General features: G+C 39.5%; 1 long non-coding RNA gene across 1 annotated transcript in view; it reads right to left on the bottom strand.

The window, feature by feature from the left end:
- Positions 1-5,795: 5,795 nt before the first annotated feature.
- LOC107132944 (uncharacterized) overlaps positions 5,796-23,521 on the bottom strand; it is a 50,546-nt gene continuing 32,820 nt past the window's right edge. The window contains exon 4 of the long non-coding RNA XR_001501375.3: positions 5,796-10,684. This is a non-coding gene — a long non-coding RNA (uncharacterized lncRNA). The remainder of the gene's footprint in view (positions 10,685-23,521) is intronic.

Genomic DNA, 23,521 nt, shown 5'->3' with positions numbered 1-23,521 from the left:
ATTTAATCTTATGGATCTGCAATGATTAGCTTGCCAATGTTGGCCAATGTACTTCACCACTTTCAATTGGTTTCCTTACCAATAAAACACAGATAATAATATCTTCTCAGTTTATGTCAGTTGACTGCTTCAAAAAATCACATGAGATGATAAAAGGGAGAGTGTTTTGAAGACTGTAAAGACTTTGTAAGTTGTTCACCTCTAAGATAAGATGGATGATGAGAATTGTAGTGAATCCACTCTCATCTAGACTGCCTCTTCTACACCTCCTTCACTATTTCTCTTCCCACTAACTTGGTTCCAAACACAACCCGTAAGTTGTGCCCCAAACACGCTGATTGCTCCCCTCCCTTCCTTCTACCTCCATTTTATCACTCTTAAGACAATCATTAAAAAAAAACCAAAAAAAAACCCTTAGTTTAGGACATGGATTAGGAGGAGAATTGGGATCAACTTGGACAAGTCAGCAGCTGGTATAACTGTAATACACATTGTTGTTCTACCAAGAAACAGTATTGTATTTAACCATGAAGACTCTGAAGTTATACTTCCTGGGTTCAAATTCCATCTTCACCAATATGACTTGCTCTTTGACCTTGGGTAAATTGCTTGACCTTTCTGTGCCTCAAATTGCTCAGCTATAAAACAAGGATGTTAGTAGTATAACAATATCTACCTCATGGGGCTCTTGTAATTTTTACATGAAATAAGACACATATACTATCTGAGACATCATAAATATGGAATAAATACTCAGTCTAATTTCATACAGTTAGAGGTGATAACAAGAACTTAACCATTCAACAAATATTCAAGGATTAATTAGAAATCTATTTGCTCCAGGAACTGAAAATACAGGGAGAACAAAGCAGAGTTCTACTCAGATTTATGAGTCTAATGTGAAATATAAACAAGTAAATAAGAAATTGAAGCAGTGATAAGTGCTGTGATAGGGAAAATATACAAGATGCTGTGAAAACACCCAGAAAGGGCTTCTTGGAAGGACAGAGATGGGGAAACAGCAACGAGGTGCTGTGGGCTAAATTTTGTCATCCCGAAAGTCATATGCTGAATTTCTAACTCCCAGTACTTCCCAATGTGACGTACTGAGAAATAAGGTCTTTAAAGAGAAAATTAAGGTTAAATGAAGTCATTAGATCAGGTCCTAATGCAATGATGTCTTTATAGGAGGGAAAACCTTGGATGCACACATAAAAGGCAGACCATGAAGACACAGGAGAAGATGGCCATCTATTAGCCAGAACAGTGAGGCCTTCACAGGAAATCAACCCTGACAACATCTTCATCTTGGACTTTCAGGCTCCAGAACTGTGAGGACATAAACTTCTGCCATTGAAGCTACACAGTCTGTGTACTTTGTTATGGCAGCCCTAGTGTACACGGTGTATTCTTGCTGCCTCTGTTACATTCATGCCATTTCTGTCCTTTATTGTGCCCATCTTTGCATGAAATGTTCCCTTGGTATCTCTAATTTTCTTGAAGAGATCACTAGTCTTTCCCATTCTGTTCTTTTCTCCTATTTCTTTGCCTTGTTCCTTTAGGAAGTCTTTGTCTCCCCTTGCTAAACTTTGGAATGCTGCATTCAGATGGGTATACCTTTCCTTCTCTCCTTCGTCTTTACTTCTCTTCTTTTCTCAACTATTTGTAAGGCCTTCTCAGACAACCATCTTGCCTTTTTGCTTTTCTTTTTCACGGGGATGGTTTTGATCACCACTTCCCTGTACAAAGTTATGAACCTCCATCCATAGTTCTTCAGGCAGTTTGTCTATCAGATCTAATCCCTTTAATCTGTTTGTCACTTCCACTGTATAATCGTAAGGAATTTGATTTAGGTCATACCCAAATAGTCTAGTGGTTTTCCCTACTTTCCTCAACTTAAGTCTGAATTTTGCAATAATGAGTTGATAACCTGAGACACAGTCAGCTCCTGGTCTTGTTTTTGCTGACTGTATGGAGTTTCTCCTTCTTCAGCTGCAAAGAATATAATCAATCTGATCTTGGTACTGACCATTTGCTGATGTCCATGTGTAGAGTCATCTGTTGTGTTGTTGGAAGAGGGTATTTGCTATGACCAGGGTGTTCTCTTGGCAAAACTCTGTTAGCCTTTGCCCGGCTTCATTTTGTACTCCAAGGCCAAACTTGCCTGCTACTTCAGGTATCTCTTGACTTCCTACTTTTGCATTCCAGTTCCCTATGATGAAAAGGACAGCTTTTTTTTTATTTTTTATTTTTTGGTGCTAGTTCTAGAAAGTATGGTAGGTCTTCACAGAACCGTTCAACTTTAGCTTCCTTGGCATTAGTGATTGGGGCATAGACTTGGATTGCCGGGGACCAGCCCCGGCTGATCCAGGGTATTCGAAGGAGAGACGGCGTAGGCGAGGATCAGGAAACAATTGCTTAATTAAACGTTAATTAAGGATATAAAGAGTAATAGAATGAGGATAGCTCAGTGAGGAAATTCAGTGGAGAAAAGAGGCTGAAATAAGGATAGCTCAGTGAGGAAATTCAGTGGAGAAAAGAGGCTGAATAATTCAGCCAGAAGGTAAGAGAAAGAACGACATGGTGAGACCAAGTTTCGGTGAACAAGGCCCGCACTTTATTTTCCAAAGTAGTTTTTATACCTTAAGTTATGCATAGAGGATAATGGGGGAAGGTGTAGAGTCTTGCAGCAAGCCAGGCTTTCTTCCTGCAAACTTATCATATGCAAAAGCTTAGGTGATTTGCATCATCTTCTGGCCCAGAGGCCTGTTAACATTTTAAGACCTTTTCTTCAGAAAACTTATTTTTCTCTAAAGGTGATTGGTCAGGAGCCACCCTCCAAAAGCATTAGATAAAGTTGCATTCCTACAGCGCAAAGATGTGGTGGGCTATAACAAGAAAAAGAATTAACTCAAGGGTCCCAGGTTACAAACATTAAAGCTACTACTTACACCAATTATATTAATCAATACACTGCCAGGGTCACAGCAGGTAAGGGATATGGAAACTTAGCAGCAAACATTGGCCCAACAAGTGAAAATCCCTTCACCAATACAATTTCTAATCAATCTTTTAACTACTCAAAAGAATCTGTGTTTAGACAGTTTAGAACATCTCCTGCCTCTCACAGTTGGGAGGTTCTGAACAATCACCTGTGGCTGGAAAAACCTATTCAGGCAGGCTAGAGGATTTCCAAAGGAGTTTGTAGGTTAAACACTGTCACACCCAGGAATTATTAACTGGAGCTGTAAGCTAACTCCTTTTTTCAGAGAGAGGTAGTGGGGGACAGCACCCCGTAAAGTCAGAGGTGTAGGTGAAAGCACAAAGCAGAAAGTAGGCAGACTCTGGTTTTGGGGGTAGATGGGGGACTCCTGAGGCTCGATCCCACCTTTGCGTATGCCGAGCCTCCTTCCTCATGACCTTTGTCATGGGCGGGGTTCCTCACGCTGGCTACCGGCAGTGATAGAATTCCAGTTGAGCTATTCCAGATCCTGAAAGATGATGCTGTGGAAAGTGCTGCACTCAATATGCAATATGCACTCAATATGCAATATGCCCGCTTCCGGCATTGGATTACTGTGATATTGAGTGGTTTGCCTTGGAAATGAACTGAGACAAAGGTCCATATAGTTAAAGCTATGGTTTTTCTAGTAGTCATGTATGGATATGAGAGTTGAACCATAAAGAAGACTGAGCACCAAAGAATTGATGCTTTTGAAATGTGGTGTTGGAGAAGACTCGAGAGTCTTCAAGTCTGCAAGGAATTCAAAGCAGTTAGTCCTAAAAGAAATCAATCCTGAATATTCATTGGAAGGACTAATGCTGAAGCTGAAGCTCCAATACTTTGGCTACCTGATGTGAAGAGCTGACTCATCAGAAAAGACCCTGATGCTGGGAAAGAATGAAGGCAGGAGGAGAAGGGGATGGTAGAAGATGAGATGGTTGGATGGCATCACTGACTCAATGGACATGAGTTTGAGCAAGCTCTGAGAGACGGTGCAGGACAGGGAAGCCTGGCATACTGCAGTCCATAGGACCACAGAGTCAGACATGACTGAGTCACTGAACAACAACAAGTGTACATAGGGTGTTTCAATGGGATCTTCAGAGAGACATGACAACACATCTGAGACTGAGTGTGAGTAGGAGAGGGCCAGGGCAGAAGACACAAGAGAAAGGTCAGTGCCACAACTGCTCATACAACCTTTCATCTGTATATATGCCAATGAATATATATATATAGATTCATATATATTCCAAGTACTTTGGAGCATATTATTAACTTCTTTTGTCCTCACAACAGCCTTGAGATGGTTGGACACATATGATTCATACCTATCACTGATTTCCAGAGATCAAAACTAAGGTTCAGACGGACACATGATAAAGGCTGGCATGGGGCTGAACTTGACTCCCCCAAACTAGAGAAGTGCAAAACTGCAGGTTTCGGTAAAGAAATAGCAAAGCTATCTCTTCCTTGTATTTGGTACTGAATTTATTTATCTTTATTGATGTCATGGAGCAGGAAAAAATTTAATTCCAAGTATAATCTTATTCAGAAACAGCTAAATAATGTAAGATAATCAGTTTGGAGGCAGATAACAAGAAAACAATTTGAAAAAGAAAGAATGGTTGAAGATGGGCTTACAGATGAATTAGGCCAACAGATAAAAGGGAAACTGAACACAACAAATGTTTTATGGGGGTTGTGGGCACTGGGTAAATTTGGTGAAATCTGTGTGTTATTCACTGAAGAAGAGAGGTGAATACTGAATCAAAACTTCTCCCCTAGTCCTCAAACATCTTCAATGGTGATATAAACAGTCTGCTCCCCACACCTAGCACATCTTCCTTGAGGTTAACAAACCTGAGTTTAATGCTTTCAGATGAATCCACATTGCATGAGGACTTCTAAAAAGTAACAAAGTGGGGCTTCCCTGGGGGCATAGTGGATGAGAACCCTCCTGCTAATGCAACGGATATGGGTTTACCGCACATCGCACATAGCAACTAAAGCCCATGCGCCACAACTCCTGAGTCTGCGCTCTGCATTCCATGAACCACAACTACTGAGCCCAAGTGCTGCAGCTACTGAAGCTCAAGAACCCCAGAGCCTTTGTTTTGCAAAAAAAGAGAAGTCACTGCAGTGAGAAGCCCACCCACCGCAATGAAGAGTAGCCCCTGCTCACTGCAACTGGAAAGCCCACACACAGCAACGAAGACCCAGCACAACCAAAAAATATTAATTAATTTAAAAAAGTAGCAAAGGAAGGTGAACTTGGTGTTTCCACGGTTCTGACACAGTCCAGTGATGGGACATTGACTGAGTTAACTAAGAAAGCATTCTTAAAGCATCCCCTCAGTTTCCTCACCTGTAAGGGGTGTGCTAAGTCGTGTCAGACTCTTTGCAACCCCATGGACTGTAGCCTGCCAGGCTCCTCTGTCCATGGGATTTTCCAGGAAAGAATACTGGAATTGCCATGCCCTCCTCCAGGGGATCTTCCCAATCCAGGGATCAAACCTGCATCTCCGGCATTTCCAGCACTGGCAGGCAGATATTTTACCACTAGCGCCACCTGGGATTGGGCCTCATTTAATGTGAGAGCTAAATGAAAGAATTAGAGGAGAGATCTAATGCTTGGTCTAAAGCACTGTGCCTGGCACAGAGTAACAGTGCCAGGATAAACAGTAGGTCCTTACATAAAATTCTAGGAGAGAAAAGGAGCTGCTCCTAACTTGAGACTGCAGAATGTTTTAGATACCACTAAGCTCCTTTCCTGGAGAAGGCAATGGCATCCCACTCCAGTACTCTTGCCTGGAAAATCCCATGGATGGAGGAGCCTGGTAGGCTGCAGTCCATGGGGTCGCGAAGAGTCAGACACGACTGAGCGACTTCACTTTCACTTTCATGCATTGGAGAAGGAAATGGCAACCCACTCCAGTGTTCTTGCCTGGAGAATCCCAGGGATGGGGGAGCCTGGTGGGCTGCCGTTTATGGGGTCGCACAGAGTTGGACATGACTGAAGCGACTTAGCACCAGCACCAAGCTCCTTTCCATTCTGAACTTGACACTATTAAAATGCATTGGTTGGAAATGTAAAATAATGCAGGACCTATAGAAGAGAAAATTGGAGGTTTTTCAAAAATTAAAAATAAGACAGACTTCTTGGTGATCCAGTGGTTAGGAATCCATCTGTCAGTGCAAGGGACACAGATTCAATCCCTGGTCCCAGAACTAAGATCCTGCACACTGAGAGGCAGTTAAGCCCTGTGCCACAACTACTGAAACCCAGGCACCTTAGACTCTTTTCTGGGCAATAAGAGAAGCCATTGCAATGAGAAGACCATGCTCCACAACTAGAGAGTAGCCCCTGCTTGCTGCAACTAGAAAATCTGTGTGCAGCAAATTTTGCTGAAGTTAATAATAACTTAAAATGAATAAATAGGACAATTATATGATCCAGAAATTCCACTTCTGGGGATACATCCAAAGAATTGTTATCAGTATCTCAAAGAGACATCTTCACTCTGATGTTCACTCCGGCCAAGATATGAACCAAGAGTCCATCAATAGGTGAGTGGAGGGAAAACATGTGGCGTCAACATACACTGGAATATGATTCAGACTCACAAAAAGAATTCAGCCTTGTGAGACAACATGGATGCACCTGGAGTTCATTATGCTATGTGAAATGAGCCAGTCCAGAAACACAGATACTATGGGATTTTACTCATATGACAAATCTAAAATGGAACCATGGAAGGAGAGAGTACATGAGTGGCTGCCAGGGGCTGAGGGGTGGGAGAAATGCAGTTTCTGTTCAATGGAAGTAAAGTTTCAGTTATGCCAGAAAAATCATTTCTACCAATCTGATGCACTACAGAGTGCCTTGGTTAATACATCATTGTGCACGTAAAATTGACTGAGACAGTAGATCTCTTGGTTAGTGTTCTTAACATGCATACACACACACACTCACACACCAAAACAAAGGAGTACTAAAAAAATTGGGGAGGTTCTAAACACACCTATCTATTTTGATTATGGTAATGGTATCATGGGTTACAAATTGGGAAGCAGTACGTCAAGGCTGTATATTGTCACCTTGCTTATGTAACTTATATGCAGAGTACATCATCCAAAATGTTGGGCTGGACCCACCAATAGTGTAGAGGTAATTATCAGACAGATTTAACCTAGAAATCACATTCAAGAAAAACTACTGAAACAGCATACAGTTGGACAAGACTCTTGAGGGTCCCTTGGATTGCAAGGAAATCCAACCAGTCCACTCTAAAGAAGATCAGTCCTGGGTGTTCTTTGGAAGGAATGATGTTAAAGCTGAAACTCCAATACTTTGGCCACCTCATGCGAAGAGTTGACTCATTGGAAAAGACTGTGATCCTGGGAAGGGTTGGGGACAGGAGGAGAAGGGGACGACAGAGGATGAGATGGCTGGATGGCATCACTGACTCAATGGACCAGTTTCAGTGAACTCTGGGAGTTGGTGATGGACAGGGAGGCCTGGCATGCTGCGATTCATGGGGTCGCAAAGAGTCAGACACGACTGAGTGACTGAACTGAACTGAAATTTATATAAAATCTACCATACAAAGAATATAAACAATAGTAATGAAATGAATTGGACCAAAATAATACACCCACCCAAGATAAGTACCTCTAAACTAAAAATATCCTTTCACAGAAAATTGTCAGTTGCTTAAATATCACTTTATTGTTCAAAAGAAAATCACTAAGATTATATCCCAATATGTAAGAGGTTCAAAAATAAGATATTTACCTTTCTCAGTCTCAAAAAAAAAATAAATAAATAAAATAAAATAAAATGCATTGGTTAAGGATTAACACTTCTATGGCCATGAGATCCCCAGAGCAGACACATAACAGCTGACAGCACCCAGCATCGCCTTCCTACTTTCTGAGATGAGCAAGCTAGAGTCAAAAGAACCTAGTGATGTCAAGTAAATATATGGGAGCCTGTCATTGGAAAGTTCCTAATAAGGTTTCCAGGTGATTCATTGGGTGACGGGAGGCATCTGACTCACCCAGGCTGCCCTTCCTCACATCTGCAGATGTGATGGACACCTGGGCTCAGATAGTGCTTTTTCAGAGCAATCCAAGGCGTTCTTCAGAGGACATTGAAAACACAATTATTCCCCTGAGAAATGATGAGAACCAAAAATATCAACTACATTATCTTCACCAAGGTATGAGCACTGGAAAGATGAGAACCAATATTTTCCAGGGAGAGTTGTTGTTCAGTGGCTAAGTTCTGTCTGACCCTTTGTGACCCCCATGAACTGCAGCACACCAGGCCTGCCTATCCTTCACTATCTCCCTGAGTTTGCTCAGACTCAGGTCCATTGAGTCAGTGATGCTATCCAACCATCTCATCTTCTGTAGCTCCTTTCTCCTCTTGCCCTCAGCCTTTCCCAGCATCAGGGTCTTTTCCAATGAGTCAGCTCTTCAAGAGATCAACACGAGAACCACCTGATTCCCCCTGGGGCTCATGGTAGTGGGCTGCACATTCTGTATAGTCACAAAGTGCTGTATTATAGAAATGTCACTAAGCCAAAGGACTTCTAAACAGGGCATCCCATAAATTCTAAGCAGTGAATGAGGCCTCATCTGGCTGGACTATAAAAGCAGAGCGTTTGGGAATATGACCTTGCTACACACAGCCTCCAGATAGTGAATGGAGGACAGCCTGCCAATCACCACTGAAAGATGCCTCTAGACAGCCCTCTGCAAGCGTAAAATCTTCCGACCACATCCTCTTTGCTTCTCTCTATACTCCCACACAAGCTCCTGCACCCTTCAAGGAATTCCTGATATTGACATGTTATTTGATTTCTGCTAAAATAATGCTTTTAACGTTGTTCAAATGTTCCGCCTCCCCTCCTTAATCTTAACTTCTTCAAGGGCAACAGGAAGCCAGTCTCCAATTTTTCATGTTCCCTGTTCTTTCTCCAAACCCTGCCCCAGACCTCACTTCAGCCCTAACCTCAGCACAGGCCCCACACTAATGCTTGTGCTATGACTTAAAGAACAGAACCCTGTTTGCTTCAACCTCAAAACACATAGAAATCCCAGGATGCAGAATTCATATATGACATTGGTCAAGACAACTGCTATGTACCAGCATCATCACAGTGTTCATTCTTGCATAGCAAACTCCTCCTTCTTAGATTAATTTTTAAGTTCCTTAAAATGGCTTGTAGTTTGCTTTCTAAACTATGTTATGTCTGTGATGGTTTGCAGGACATTATGAACAGGAAAACTAGGAAGATAGAATTGGTTTTCATCAGGGCCAGGTATTGAAGATGGTCATGATGGATTCGTGCTCTCTGTACATTTCCCTTTTCACTTCACATTGACTTTGCTGAATGCAGAAGATTATGAGACTCTGAATGGGGAGGTAGAGGGATGTTTATAAAGATGCACAGCTTCCCTACCCACAATCAGACCCTGGAAAATTCTATAGGCTCAGGCCTCTAAAAGGTTTAGAAATCAGGTTTTAAAGACCTGCTGCACCTTAAGGCTCTGACCACTGCTTCTAATGTGTTTCCAGAATAGTGCTGTCCACAGGAAACATCTTATGACCCAGGACACCCCTGTGCCCCTCCTAAGACATCCAGGAGGACCTGGAGACACATAAGAAGAAAGATATCTTTTCTTCTCTCTTGCTTTCCATCTTTTCTAGCTAATTTCTCCTTGTCAAGCTCCACATACATATTCACATTCAATGCCCAGTTGGAAAGAATGGGAAAAATCTCACCAACTGTGACCTCATTTTTGAATTATTTGCCCAAACAGAATAGAAGGCAGTAGACATCAGAAATTTTACATGTTAACTATAAAATTAGTAGCTATGAATTAACTATGATTTAGTTAACAACAAAATTAGGTAAGTACTCTGTTAAAAAAAAATAGAACAATTCAAACTGGAAAGTAAAAGTTTCCACATATGTATGGTTTACAAAGATTACACAAATGAAAAAGTCAACATTCTTGTTAGCATTTTGAGCTACAAGCTCTGATTTCACTTCTGAAAGATAGTATATGATTAGAATGTTTGTGGAAAATCATACCAGAAAATGATAACTATAATTACTTCTTGGAATGGAGAAAAACTTACTTTTCATAACCTTTTATACTGTTTGAATTTTTCACTCTAAGCATGCATTGCCTTCTAACAGCAAAGATAAACAAATCAGACAATTAATCAATAGGCTAATTTTTAAAAGTTGTTCTTATTAAGAAGTCATCAAACCCAGTCCCTCAAATTAAAGTTCTTTTCTGGTTTGAGGATCTGAAAATAGAAGCTTTAGTCCCAGCCCTCTCATTAATATTTCTCATGACTGTGTTTCCAGTCCACGAACACAGAATTATTCCATTTATTGATTTTCATCTATTTCTTTCGTAAGTTTTGTAGTTTTCCACATATATATCTTGTACATATTTGTTAAATTTATACCTAAGCATTTCAGCTTCTGGTGCCATTGTAATTGTTTTAATTTCAATTGCTTATTACTGGTATATAAGAAAACATTTGACTTTTGAATATTAGGCTTGTGTCCTATGACCTTGCTATGTTCACTGATTAGTTCCTTGAGAGTTGTTTGTTTCTCAGTTCTTTGGAGTTTTAGACAATCATGTCATCTGTAAACAAAAAAAAATAGTTTTTTAATTATTTTTTGTTTTATATGGGTGTTTTCAAAAACAGAAGTATAGTTAATTTGCAATGTCTTATTAGTTTCAAGTTTACAGCAAAGTATTCATTATATACACACACATATATATACTGTTATATATATATTATATACAGATATAATATATATACACTGTTTCAGATTTTTTTTCCATTATATCCATTTTTCCATAATGGATTTTCCAATATCCGTTATCATAAGATATTGACTATAGTTCCCTATGCTATGTAGTAGGTTCTTGTCATTTACCTATTTTATATATAGTAGTGTGTATATGTTAATTCCAAACTCCTGATTTATCCCCCCATGACCACCAGCTATACCTCTTGGTAACTGTAAGTTTATTTTTTATGACTGTGAGTCCATTTCTGCTTTGTAAATATGTTCACTCATATCCTTTTTGCAGATTCCACATATAAGTAACATTAATATTATATATTTGTCTTTCTCAGACTTACTTGACTTAATATGATAATCTCTGTGTCCATCCATGTTGCTGTAAATGGTATTATTCATTCTTTTTATTGCTAGGTAATAGTCCATTGTATATACATATACATACATACATGTGTGTGTGTGTGTGTGTGTGTGTATACCATATCTTCTTTATCCATTCATCTGTCTATGGACATTTAGATTGCTTCCAAGTCTTGGCTATTGTAAATAGTGCTGCAATAAGCAGTGGGATGCATGTATCATATTGAATTAGAGTTTTCTCTGGATACATTGCCAGGAATGGGATTGCAGGATCATATGCTTACTCCTTGGAAGGAAAGTTATGACCAACATAGATAGCATATTCAAAAGCAGAAACATTACTTTGCCAACAAAGGTCTGTCTAGTCAAGGCTATGGTTTTTCCAGTGGTCATGTATGGATGTGAGAGTTGGACTGTGAAGAAAGCTGAGAGCCGAAGAATTGATGCTTTTGAACTGTGATGTTGGAGAAGACTCTTGAGAGTCCCTTGGACTGCAAAGAGATCCAAACCAGTCCATTCTGAAGGAGATCAGCCCTCGGTGCTCTTTGGAAGGAATGATGCTAAAGCTGAAACTCCAGTACTTTGGCCACCTGATGAGAAGAGTTGACTCATTGGAAAAGACTCTGATGCTGGGAGGGATTGGGGGCAGGAGGAAAAGGGGATGACAGAGGATGAGATGGCTGGATGACATCACCGACTCGACGGACATGAGTTTTGAGTGAGCTCCGGGAGATGGTGATGGACAGGGAGGACTGGCCTGCTGTGATTCATGGGGTCGCAAAGAGTTGGACACAACTGAGCAACTGAACTGAACTGAAGTGATGGTAACTATATTTTTAGTTTTTTAGGAACCTCCATACTGTCCTCCAGAGAAAGCAATGGCACCCCACTCCAGTACTCTTGCCTGGAAAATCCCATGGACGCAGGAGCCTGGTAGGCTGCAGTCCATGGGGTCGCTGAGGGTCAGACACGACTGAAGTGACTTAGCAGCAGCAGCATACTGTCCTCCATAGTGGCTATACCAATTTCCATTCCCATCAACAGTGTAAGAGGGTTTCTTTTTCTCCACACCCTCTCCAGCATTTCTATACACTCACATTGAAACATCAGAAAGAGAAATTAAGGAAACAACCCCATTTGCCATGTATCAAAAGAATAAAATGCCTAAGAATAAATCTACCTAAGGAGGCAAAAGACCCATACTCCAAAAACTATAAGATACTGCTGAGAGAAATTGAAGATGACATAGATGGAAAAATATACCATGTTTTTGTATTAGAAGAATTAATATTGTTAAAGTGACTACACTACTCGAGTCACTGAACTTGAGTACATTCACTGAACTTGAGTATATTCATTGAAATCCATATCAAACTACCAGTAGTATTTTTCACAGAAATAGAGCAAAAAAATTTTAAATTTGTATGGAAACGCAGAAGACCCCTAATACTCAAGTAGCCAAAACACTCATGAGAAAGAAGAATGGAGCTGGAGGAATCATGCTCCCTGACTTCAGACTATAGTACAAAGCTATAGTAACAAAATCAGTATGGTAGTGGCACAAAAACAGACATATATTACATGAATGGAGTGAGATAGAAAGCCCAGAAATAAATATATACACTTATGGCCAATTAATCTATGGCAAAGGAAGCAAGAATACACAATGAAAAAAAGACAGCCTCTTCAATAAGTTGTGCTGGAAAAACTGGACAGCTACATGTAAAAGAATGACATTAGAACACTTCCTAACATCATGCTATGCTATGCTAAGTCACTTCAGTCGTGTCCGACTCTGTGTGACCCCATAGACGGCAGCCCACCAGGCTCCCCCGTCCCTGAGATTCTCCAGGCAAGAACACTGGAGTGGGTTGCCATTTCCTTCTCCAATGCATGAAAGTGAAAAGTGAAAGTGAAGTTGCTCAGTTGTGTCCGACTCTTAGCGACCCCATCCTAACATCATACACAAAAATAAACTTAAAAATGGTTAAAGACCCAAATGTAAGACCAGATACTATAAACTTACTAGAGAAAAACATAGGCAGAACACTCTGACATAAATCACAGCAATATTTTTGGGGCCACCTCCTAGAGTAATAGAAAGAAAAACAAAGATAAATAAATGGAACCTAACTAAACTTAAAAGCTTTTGCACAGCAAAGGAAACCATGAACAAAATAAAAAGACAATCTACAGTCTAGGGAGAAAATATTTGCGAATGATGCTATCAACAAGGGATTAATTTTCAAAATGTACAAATAGCTCATTCAGCTTAATATCAAAAAGCAAAAAAAATAATAAAATAAAAAAACAATCAAAAAATGAGCAGAAGACCTAAATAGACATTTATTTCTTGAAAGAAAACATACAGATGGCCAACATGAAAAGATGCTCAATATTGCTAATTACTAGAGAAATGCAAATCAAAACTGCAATTAGGTATCGTCTCACACCAGTCAGAATGGCCATTATTAAAAAATATACAAATTACAAAGACAGTTTTATTTCTTCCTGCCCAATTTGTATAAATTTTTATTATCTTTTTGCATTAGCTGGGACTCCAGCGTGATGGTGAATAGGAGTGGCAGGAGAGGGCATCTGAGACTTGTTCCCAATCTTAAGGAGTAAGTTCCTCACCACTAAAAGTAAAGTCAACTGGAGATTTTCTGTAGGTGTTCTTTATAAAACTAAGGAACTTCCCCTCTAATCCTAGTTTCCTTAGAGTTTTTATCATGAACTGGTGCTGGATTTTGTCATATGCCTTCTCTGTACCAATTTCTATTATCATATGACTTTTCTTTTTAACATGTTAATGTGGTGGATTATACTGATTGATTTTCTGATGTTGATCTAGCCTTGCATACCTGGGATAAATTCTATCTGATTGTGCTGTATAATACTTTTGATATCATGTCTGACTCCATTAATTAATATTTTGTTGAAAACTTTTGCTTCTATGTTGATGTAGTTTTCTCTTCTTATAATATCTTTATCTGATGTTTTTATCAGGTTAATGCTGGCTTCATAAAATGAATCAGGAAGTATTCTGTCTGCTTCTCTTTTTCTGGAGGAGATTGTTGAAAAGTAGTATCATTTCTTCTGTAAATACACAGCATAATCAACCAGTGAACTATCTAGGATTGATGCTTTCTTCTTTTGAAAGATTATTAATTATTGATTTTACCTCTTTAATATATATTAAAGAGATTCATCTAGGCTATTCATATAACCTATTTATCCTTGGAAGAGTTTGGCAGGTCATGTGTTTCAAGGATGTGATCCATAAATCTAAGTTATCAATTTATTGAACATAGAGTTATACATGGCATTCCTTTATTATCTTTTTAATTTCCACTGACTCAGTGGGGACATTCTTTCTTTATCTGGGAAGTTTTGTGTCTTTTTTTCCCTTGGTTAGCCCGACTAAATGTTTATCAATTTTATTTTTATTTTTGAAGAATGAGATTTTGGTCTTATTGACTTTCCCTATTACTTTATTTTCAGCTTCGTTGACATTTGCTCTGATTTGTATTATTTTTTGACTTGCTTTGGGCTTAAATTGTACTTCTTTCTCTAGTTTCCTAAGGTGGAAGCTAGGTTATTGATTTAATATATTTCTTTTTTTTCTATCATACTCATTAAACACATTAATTTCCTTCTAAGCACTGCACTTTCACTGCATTCCACAAATTTTGATGTTTTATTTTCATTTAGTTCAAAATAATGTTTAATTTCTCTTGAGATTTTTTTTCTTTTATTCACGTATTATTTACAAGTGTTGTGTTTAATTTCAAAATATTTGAGTATCTTCCAGTTATCTTTTTGTTACTGATTTCCAGTTAATTTATGGTCTGAGAATACACTTAATATGATTTCCATTATTTTTAATTTGTTAAGATGTGTTTTATGGCCCAGAATGTCACTATTCCATGTGAACTTGAGAAAAATGTATATTCTGTTGTCATGGGATGGCATATTGTACAAATGTAAATGAGATCAAGTTGATCGATAATGCTATTTAGATCAAGTATATCATTTCTGATTCTGAAACTACTTATCAATGACTGGAAGAGGTATTAAAGTCTGCAACCATAGCATGGATTTTTCCATTTCTCCTGTAGCCCTGTCAGTTTTGTCTTGTATTTTGGCACTCTTTTGTTAGTTTGTTGTTTGGTGGCTAACTCATGTTCAACTCTTCTGCAACCCCATGGGCTGTAGCCCTCCAGGCTCCTCTGTCTATGGGATTTCCCAGGGAAGAATACAGGAGTCAGTTGCCATGTTCTTCCCCAGGGACCTTCCCAACCCAGGAATCAAACTCACGTTTCCTGGATTGGCAGGCAGATTCTTTACCACTGAGCCACCAAGGAAGCCCTCATACACCCCCAAATTTTAGGGGCCCCTGCCAGACTGCAGGGACTTCTAAAATTTGGAGGTGTATAAGACCCAACCCAGAACTAGGTGTTCCCATCCCAAGAGTCTTTGCCTGTGGCCTGGACAGGGTTCTGAGTCTGGGAGGGGAATCTTGCTGTGATTCAAAGCTTACTAAATGTCCCTGGTGGAATCCAGACAGGTATAACCAAAGCTACCACTAAGCAGACTTGGACTGGCTGTGATGTGTTAGTTGCACATACATTAAGGATTATTATGTCTTCTTGGATAATTGACTCCTATGTTAATATATAATTATGACCCCAATATTATTATATAATTTCTTTATTCCTAATAATTTTCCTTGTCCTGAAGTCTGCTTTGTCTGAAATTAATACAGTAACTCCAGCTTTCTTTTGATTAATGTTAGCATTATATGTCTTTTACCATCCCTTTACTTTGAAAATATCTAAAACATTACATTTAAAGTGGTTTTCTTATAGACAAAATATAGTTGGTTCTTATATTTTTATTCACTCTTACAATTTCTCTCTTTTAATTGGTGTATTTAGACCATTTGCATTAAAGGGATTACTGATATAGTTGGATTAATACCTATTATATTTGTAGCTATTTCTATTCATTATACTTGTTTCTTTTCCCCATCTTTTTCATGCTATCTCTGGTTTTAATTACATGAATCCATTTTCTCTCCTCTCTTAGTGTATCAATTATTCTTTAAAAAAAAAAAAATTAGTGGTTGCCCTAGAGTTTGAAATATACATTTTAAATTAATCTAGGCCTACCTTCAAGTAAAGGCATACTGTTTCACATTTAGTAAAAGTACCTTATAATAGTTTTCCCAATTCCTCCTCCCGGTCCCTTATACTTCTGTTAGTCATTTCATTTATCCATAAACCAAATAGTACAATTACATTATACAAGTAAATTATTACTATGATTACCTCAACAGTTATCTTTTAGATGAATTAAGAGTAAGAAATGTTAAAAAAAAAAAAAAAAAAACTATTTTACTTTTGTTCTCCAGGTAAGCATATTTCAGTGTGACTTTTCTGTATTCACCTGTCTCTCTAGATTTCAAAGTGCTGGTTTGCTCCCCAATATAATTCTCTGCTGGTCCAAGAAAAAGTTGGTTTTCAATTTGCTCAGCTTTTTTCTTTTTGTAAGAATTGCAGTGATGACTTCCAAGCTCTTCAAATGTAGGATTTAAAACTGAAAGTCCCTTTTGGCTTGTGTTTTAATATTCTCACCTACACAATGGAAATAATTCTGCCCTGAAGGCTTCAGGGTATTGAAACATACAAGGAGGGAGACTTTCAGGATAATCACAAGCCAGGACATTCCAGTAGGAGTTTATTTTTATCTTTTTATTTTGGGGCCTACTGTGTGGCATAAGCCAGGATCTTCTATTTGATCTATCAGCCTATCTTTCATTTTATCAATGTTGATTACTTTTTCATTCTACTCATTCAGAATCTCACAGACTTCATGTATTTTTGCCCATGGGGATTTCTGAATTGTCATAAAATACTAGATTATGTATTCCTCTTAGCCTCTATATCCCTAACATTTTGCCCTACTCTGCATTTTCACAGTATCAGTTCAGTTCAGTTCAGTCACTCAGTCATGTCCGACTCTTTGAGACCCCATGAATCGCAGCATGCCAGGCCTCCCTGTCCATCACCATCTCCCGGAGTTCACTCAAACTCATGTCCGTCGAGTCAGTGATGTCATCCAGCCATCTCATCCTCTGTCGTCCCCTTCTCCTCCTGCCCCCAATCCCTCCCAGCATCAGAGTCTTTTCCAATGAGTCAACTCTTCGAATGAGGTGGCCAAAGCACTGGAGTTTCAGCTTTAGCATCATTCCTTCCAAAGAACACCCAGGACTGATCTCCTTTAGAATGGACTGGTTGGATCTCCTAACTCAGCAGTGGCCACAGGACTGGAAAAGGGCAGTTTTCATTCCAATCCCAAAGAAAGGCAATGCCAAAGAATGCTCCAACTACCGCACAATTTCACTCATCTCACATGCTTGTAAAGTAATGCTCAAAATTCTCCAAGCCAGGCTTCAGCAATATGTGAACCATGAACTTCCAGATGTTCAAGCTGGTTTTAGAAAAGGCAGAGGAACCAGAGATCAAATTGCCAACATCTGCTGGATCATCAAAAAATCAAGAGAGTTCCAGAAAAACATCTATTTCTACTTTATTGACTATGCCAAAGCCTTTGACTGTGTGGATCACAGTAAACTGTGGAAAATTTCACAGTATAGGCTCTACCAAAAATAGAATCAGACTCAAGTTAGGAATAACAATGGAGGAACTCAGGTGAGTTATAGATTGTGGACTTAGAGATTGTTGTACTGAGTGAAATAAGTCAGACAGAGAAAGACAAATATCATATACCATTTATATGTGGAATCTATAAAAAGGGGTACAAATGAACTTATCTAATATAAAATAGAAACAGAGGTACAGATGTAGAAAATAAACTTATGGTTTGTTTTGCTATACACCTGAAACTAACACAACATTGTAAATCAACTATACTCCATTAAAAATTTTTTTAAATTATAATAGCCACCTTTTCTAGAATTCTAAAATACTCACTATACAAGGAACATGAGAATTCATGCAGTTCAGTCATCCATCCAAAGCAAGAATTCTCCAAGCCCACTTACATTACTAAGATAGTAGTTCTTGCCCTCAGCCAAAATTCATCTTACAATTTTCTCAATTTATTGTTCAAGACTTCACTTTCTGAAGGAATTATCAGAATCCCCCAGTTGAGAACCACCTGAAGGCTTCATTAACATTAAGGATTTACTCCCCACCTTACTATGAGCAGAATAAACTTCTGTCTGTCTCCTCCTCTGCTTTGGTCTTCTGGCCACTCTTAATTCATGTGACAAGGGCCCACAGAGCCAAGGTAACCCAGCTTTGAAATAAATGATGTGAACCCTGGTGCCAAATGTGTAAGTAAAGTTCAAAGATTTATGCTATCTTTTAAAATTCGGCCAATTCCAGCACACGAGGAAAAAAATCAATTGTTGGGCCTGCTTTGTTCTTGAAAAAAATCAATCATGGTTCTTGCCAAGGATCCCATTACCCTCTGGATGCTGGGGTCCCTCCTTCACATCCCGCATTGCGTGTTGACATCAGCTCTATTGAACTGCATTTCCATAAGGTTTCTGTCTCGGTTTAAGATTGAAACCACCTTTTATACTCCCTTCTCCTCCAAGTATCCTTAGATCCCTATTACTTTTCCCCAGAATAGCTGTAAGTGTGTGAACTAATTAGCTTAGAGAGTGCAAGCTCCCTTAATGCCTTAGGAACCCTGCCATCCCACACTGATTTCTCTACATTTTGAGCTACAAAATAGCCCCTCACTTGGTTTTGGCTTAATTATTCTTCAAGGTCATCCCTGTGTCACTCCCGTCCATGTTCCTTTTCTTCTCTGCTTCTGTTTTTAAGAGGATTTTTAAATAGGTTCGGCAGCTCAGCCGTTTTTGAGTCATTACTAGCTTCAATCCCCTTTCCCACTTATGACTTGTCCTATTTTTTCTCTCGCCTCACCTCCTTCTCTGCTATATTTGCAAGAGTGTTTCTGATTCTCTCTGACCCCTTTGCAGGCTGGAATTGTTCTGTGTTTTGGTGGCCTGTACTTTCCCCCCGCACTTTGAACTAATCTCACATGGCCTTGATTTGGGAACTGGCCCTTCCCCTTCCCTGTTTATAGCACAGACAGATCTTTCCCTTCATCTTTCAGTTGCTCCTTCAAGAAGAGGGACTGAATGTTCCCTCAGTCGTCAGGATGCCCACAGGACAGGCAAAAGCTCTAAGAAGACAATTTGCCTGTCCACGGTGGTTCAATGGCACCCCAGCCTTCTGGTACAATCCACCTACCGATTTATATGTTCACCGTTGACAGAAACCAGAATCCTGAGGTGAGAATAATAAAAACAAATGCAACAATTATAATAATAATGCCACCTCCCACTGGAGAGCATGGAAGGCTTTTCAAACACTTTCCTACAAATTATCCCATCCAGAAGAAACACTACATAAGAGACTTTTTTATTTCTTGCTTTCTTCTCATTATGATTCTGATTATTTTCTATTTTCCTCTAACCTCCTATTGTACTTTCTCTTTCCCACTCACTTTGCATTATCAAGCATCACCTTAAAGAACTGTGGAAGGCACTTCAGAGCTGAGTCTACTCCAAGGAATTTTGAACTTTGTGAAGTAGCAGAACCCAAAGTTGATACTGAAGCCAGAGCTCACGTCCTACAAGGAATGTGGAGGGATGATCAGAAAACCAATGATTAAAACCTCACAGCCAAGCACACCCAGCAGAAATGGGACAGAAGACCCAAGCATCACTCAGTAACCCCAACGGAGGTTCTGGGCAGTGCCTCATTCCGGGTGTCACAGATCATATTGATAGAAATGGGCTCTTAAATGAGGCTGAATCTGGTTGTCAGGTAGAACTAAGTCTGCAAGGTATGGGCCTCTGTGGATAGAAAGTCTGGGCAAGTAAGCAGAGTAGTGTGCTAGGTAGAGACGTAAGAAAAAGAGATACCCAGCAACGAAACAAGGCAGCAAACACAAAGGCCAGGAAAGCAGATCTTCAGAAGTCCACTGTGATGGCCCAAACTGGAGATAGGGCCTTTAAAGAGTGGTTAAGCTAAAACGAGGAGGCCATTAGTGTGGGCCCTAATCCAATACGACTGATTGGATTTATGACTGTTTCATCTCCTCACGAAAAGAGGAGATCTGGACACACAAAGAGAAAATAGGGGTGTATATTTTGTATATTAAGGGAGGACCAGGTGAGAACACAGCAAGAAGGAGGCATTCTGCAGGCCAAGGAGAGAGGCTTCAGAAGACACCAAACCTACCCACACCTTGATGTTGGAATTCTAGCCTAAAAAAATAAATTTCTGTTGCCTAATGAGCCATGCAACTTGTATTCTGTTATGACAACCCAAGCAAACTAACATGGTCACCCATAGGATAAATTAAGCAGAAGACTCTCAAGTCAGATTCCTGGGTTCAGATCTCACCTGACCCCTTATTAGCTATATGACCTTGGCAAACCAGTCTGTGCCTCAGTTCTTTCATCTGTTTAACAAGGATGATAATGGTACCTAACTCACAAAGGTGTCATAAGAGTTAAATAAATTAATCCTTGTCATGTGCTTGGAAAACTATCTGGCACATGCTATATAAGCATTTGTTGCTACTGGTATTATTATTACTATTGTTATCATCATCATCTAATGTGCTAGATTTTTCATGGATCTCCAAAAGGTAGAAGAAAATTGATGAGGGACTTCCTTAGTGGGCCAGTGGCTAAGATTCCTTGCTCCCAATGCAGGGGTCCCAAGTTAGATCCCTAGTCAGGGAACTAGATCCCACAAGCCACAACTAAGAACCCACATGCTGCAACTAAAGATCCTGTATGCCACATCTGAAAAAAGATCCCGCATGCCATGAGTAAAGATCCCGTGTGCCACAACGAAGACTAGCGCAGTCAAATACATAAATAAACATTAAAGAAAAAAAAAAAAAGAAAATTGATGAGAGTAGAGAAAACATGTAAACAAATGGATTTTTGAGGCAGAAAGTTTGCGACCTCAAGCTTCTACCCGGCAAATATCAATAGCTAATTCTGGGAAGTGAAGACATGTCCAGAAGATGGAGTATGTCTCCCCTTTAATTCACACTCATTGTTGGAAGCCTGGGCTTCCCAGAGTTCAGAAGCATTTCAGCAATAAACATTAGCACCAACATTTTCATTAATATGAAGAAAAACAACAATAAAGACAAATATCATCAGTGCTTATGTGCTGGGGGGCAGACTTTATGCCACCACAGTTCAAAATCAGAGGAAGAAATCTCCTGGAGTCACATCAGTTTCTGATGTTAAACTTCTGCATGCCTGAGTTTGTGCTAAGTCACTTCAGCTGTGTCCAACTCTATGCGACCCTGTGGATTGTAGCCCACCAAGCTCTTCTGTCAATGGGATTCTCCAGGCAAGAATACTGGACTGGGTTGCCATGCCCTCCTCCAGGGAATCTTCCAGACCCAGGAATCGAACTTGCATCTCATGTTTCCTGCATTGGTAGGTGGGTTCTTTACCACTAGCGCCACCTGGGAAGCCCAAATTTCTGCATACTCTTCTTTTATCTCATTGCATATGAGCAAACATAAATACCTGCTTTCCTTGATACAAAGATCCCCCTGTGACAAAAATGAAGTGGACAAGAGATAGAGTTCAAACAGTTTGATAGTGTTAGAGTCTTTTTTATGAATAAGCAATAATATCCATGTTTTCAGATGAAAAAAATTGTCTGAAAAAGTAAGCACAGGCTCTATGATGTGGTCATAACATGGAAAACGAAATATTTGGCCCTTTCAGTTTCTTGGTCATCATTTCAGCCTGCCTAGGAAAAAGGAGATTGAAGCCACATTCCCAGAAATGTCATGTTTATCGACAGTGATAAATTTCTCAGAATCTGAGGGACTCATCTGCACTTAGCAGCAAAGACTCAGAAAATGGGCAATCGCTTCTCCAGCATGAAAAAAGTATCCAAGAGTTGAGCAATTGATTGGAAAAAATGAGCCTAGACTCAAAGATGAGAACTCTGGGAGATCATCCACGATCAGAGGAAGGATCCCAAGCGTGGCTAAGAAAGGCAAGCTGACTAGTACAATGGAAGGGACTGGGTAGCGGCTGCTATTACAAACACAGGGAGTATGATTCATGGTGAAAGTGTTATTTTTTTCCATCACTTAGAAGACTGAGACCAAACTGCTTATCTCTGAGTTCTACTGGTCTACAAATCCATCTCAGAATCCCCGGTTTTAGTTTTGTTTTTCTAAGGCTCAAGAAAGACCACTGTTGGTTTCAAAAGAGATTATTTCAAACTATTTTATTCTGATCCCCTGAGAAATCAGATTTTTAAAAATATTTCAATTAGATTTGTACCCTCGTGACCCTTCATCCCACAACAACATCTCTAACAATGAAGTCCAGGAGCTATAATTTCTGTGTCTGCCAAACAAGAAAGAGTGTTAATAAGACCAAAGAAAGACTGAGCTCTTGGTAAGGCAGGTAGGGAAGAGAATGCATAGGCTGTTCATTGGTTTAGAGAGTTTTTGAGGATATTTGCCCTCATAGCTGTGAATGACCCCATGAGCATCTCTATTCTACTTACTGTATGATAGATTGGCGACTTCTAATCTATACAAACCTGGCTATCTTATGTAGCTAACACAACCTCTGTAGATGCTGAGGGCTGTTGGCATTACTTTTTTCCCCTTGTTTATTATTACGTGTTGACGTCCAAACAGATTCTCAGGCAGGTCCTGTAGACTTCAGATTTTTACAATATTACAATTTCAGCAAGCTGAATGTTAAAAAATGGAAATTGGACAGACTGTTATCAACTTTAATCGACCATTAGAGCATCGGAGCCTGAAGGCACAGTATTTAACGGTTGGAATGGGGTGGTCAAGTAAAATGCTGTCTCTTTCATTTGGAATCTGGGAATAAAGCCAACCCAGATAAAAAGGGGGGGAAAAGCCATTACTCTGACAGCTGTGGCAGAGCACAAGGATCAGTGTTGCAAAGGAGGCCAAGATGCAAATATCGCAGTACACTTGGGTAAGGTTTGTCTACGAATTCTGGTGTGCAGCTTTCATACATAATGCAGATAAATAAGCCAAGGAATGAGATGCTGACCTACCAGAATGAAGGCTATTATCTAATATCAAAAATGGATCCTGTGACATCATATTATATTGCCAGGCTTGGCCTCAATATGTCATCACCTTTCTGAGCGGAAATGGCTGTCTTCTCAGAAAGGCAAATAACTTGCTTCCTTAGTTAGGCTTCTCTGCCTCAGCCTCTGGG

This window comes from Bos taurus, chromosome 11 (assembly GCF_002263795.3).
Source record: "Bos taurus isolate L1 Dominette 01449 registration number 42190680 breed Hereford chromosome 11, ARS-UCD2.0, whole genome shotgun sequence".
Taxonomy (NCBI): domain Eukaryota; kingdom Metazoa; phylum Chordata; class Mammalia; order Artiodactyla; family Bovidae; genus Bos; species Bos taurus.
Note: the sequence above shows the minus strand (reverse complement) of the source record. Positions and strands in the feature narration are given on the sequence as shown.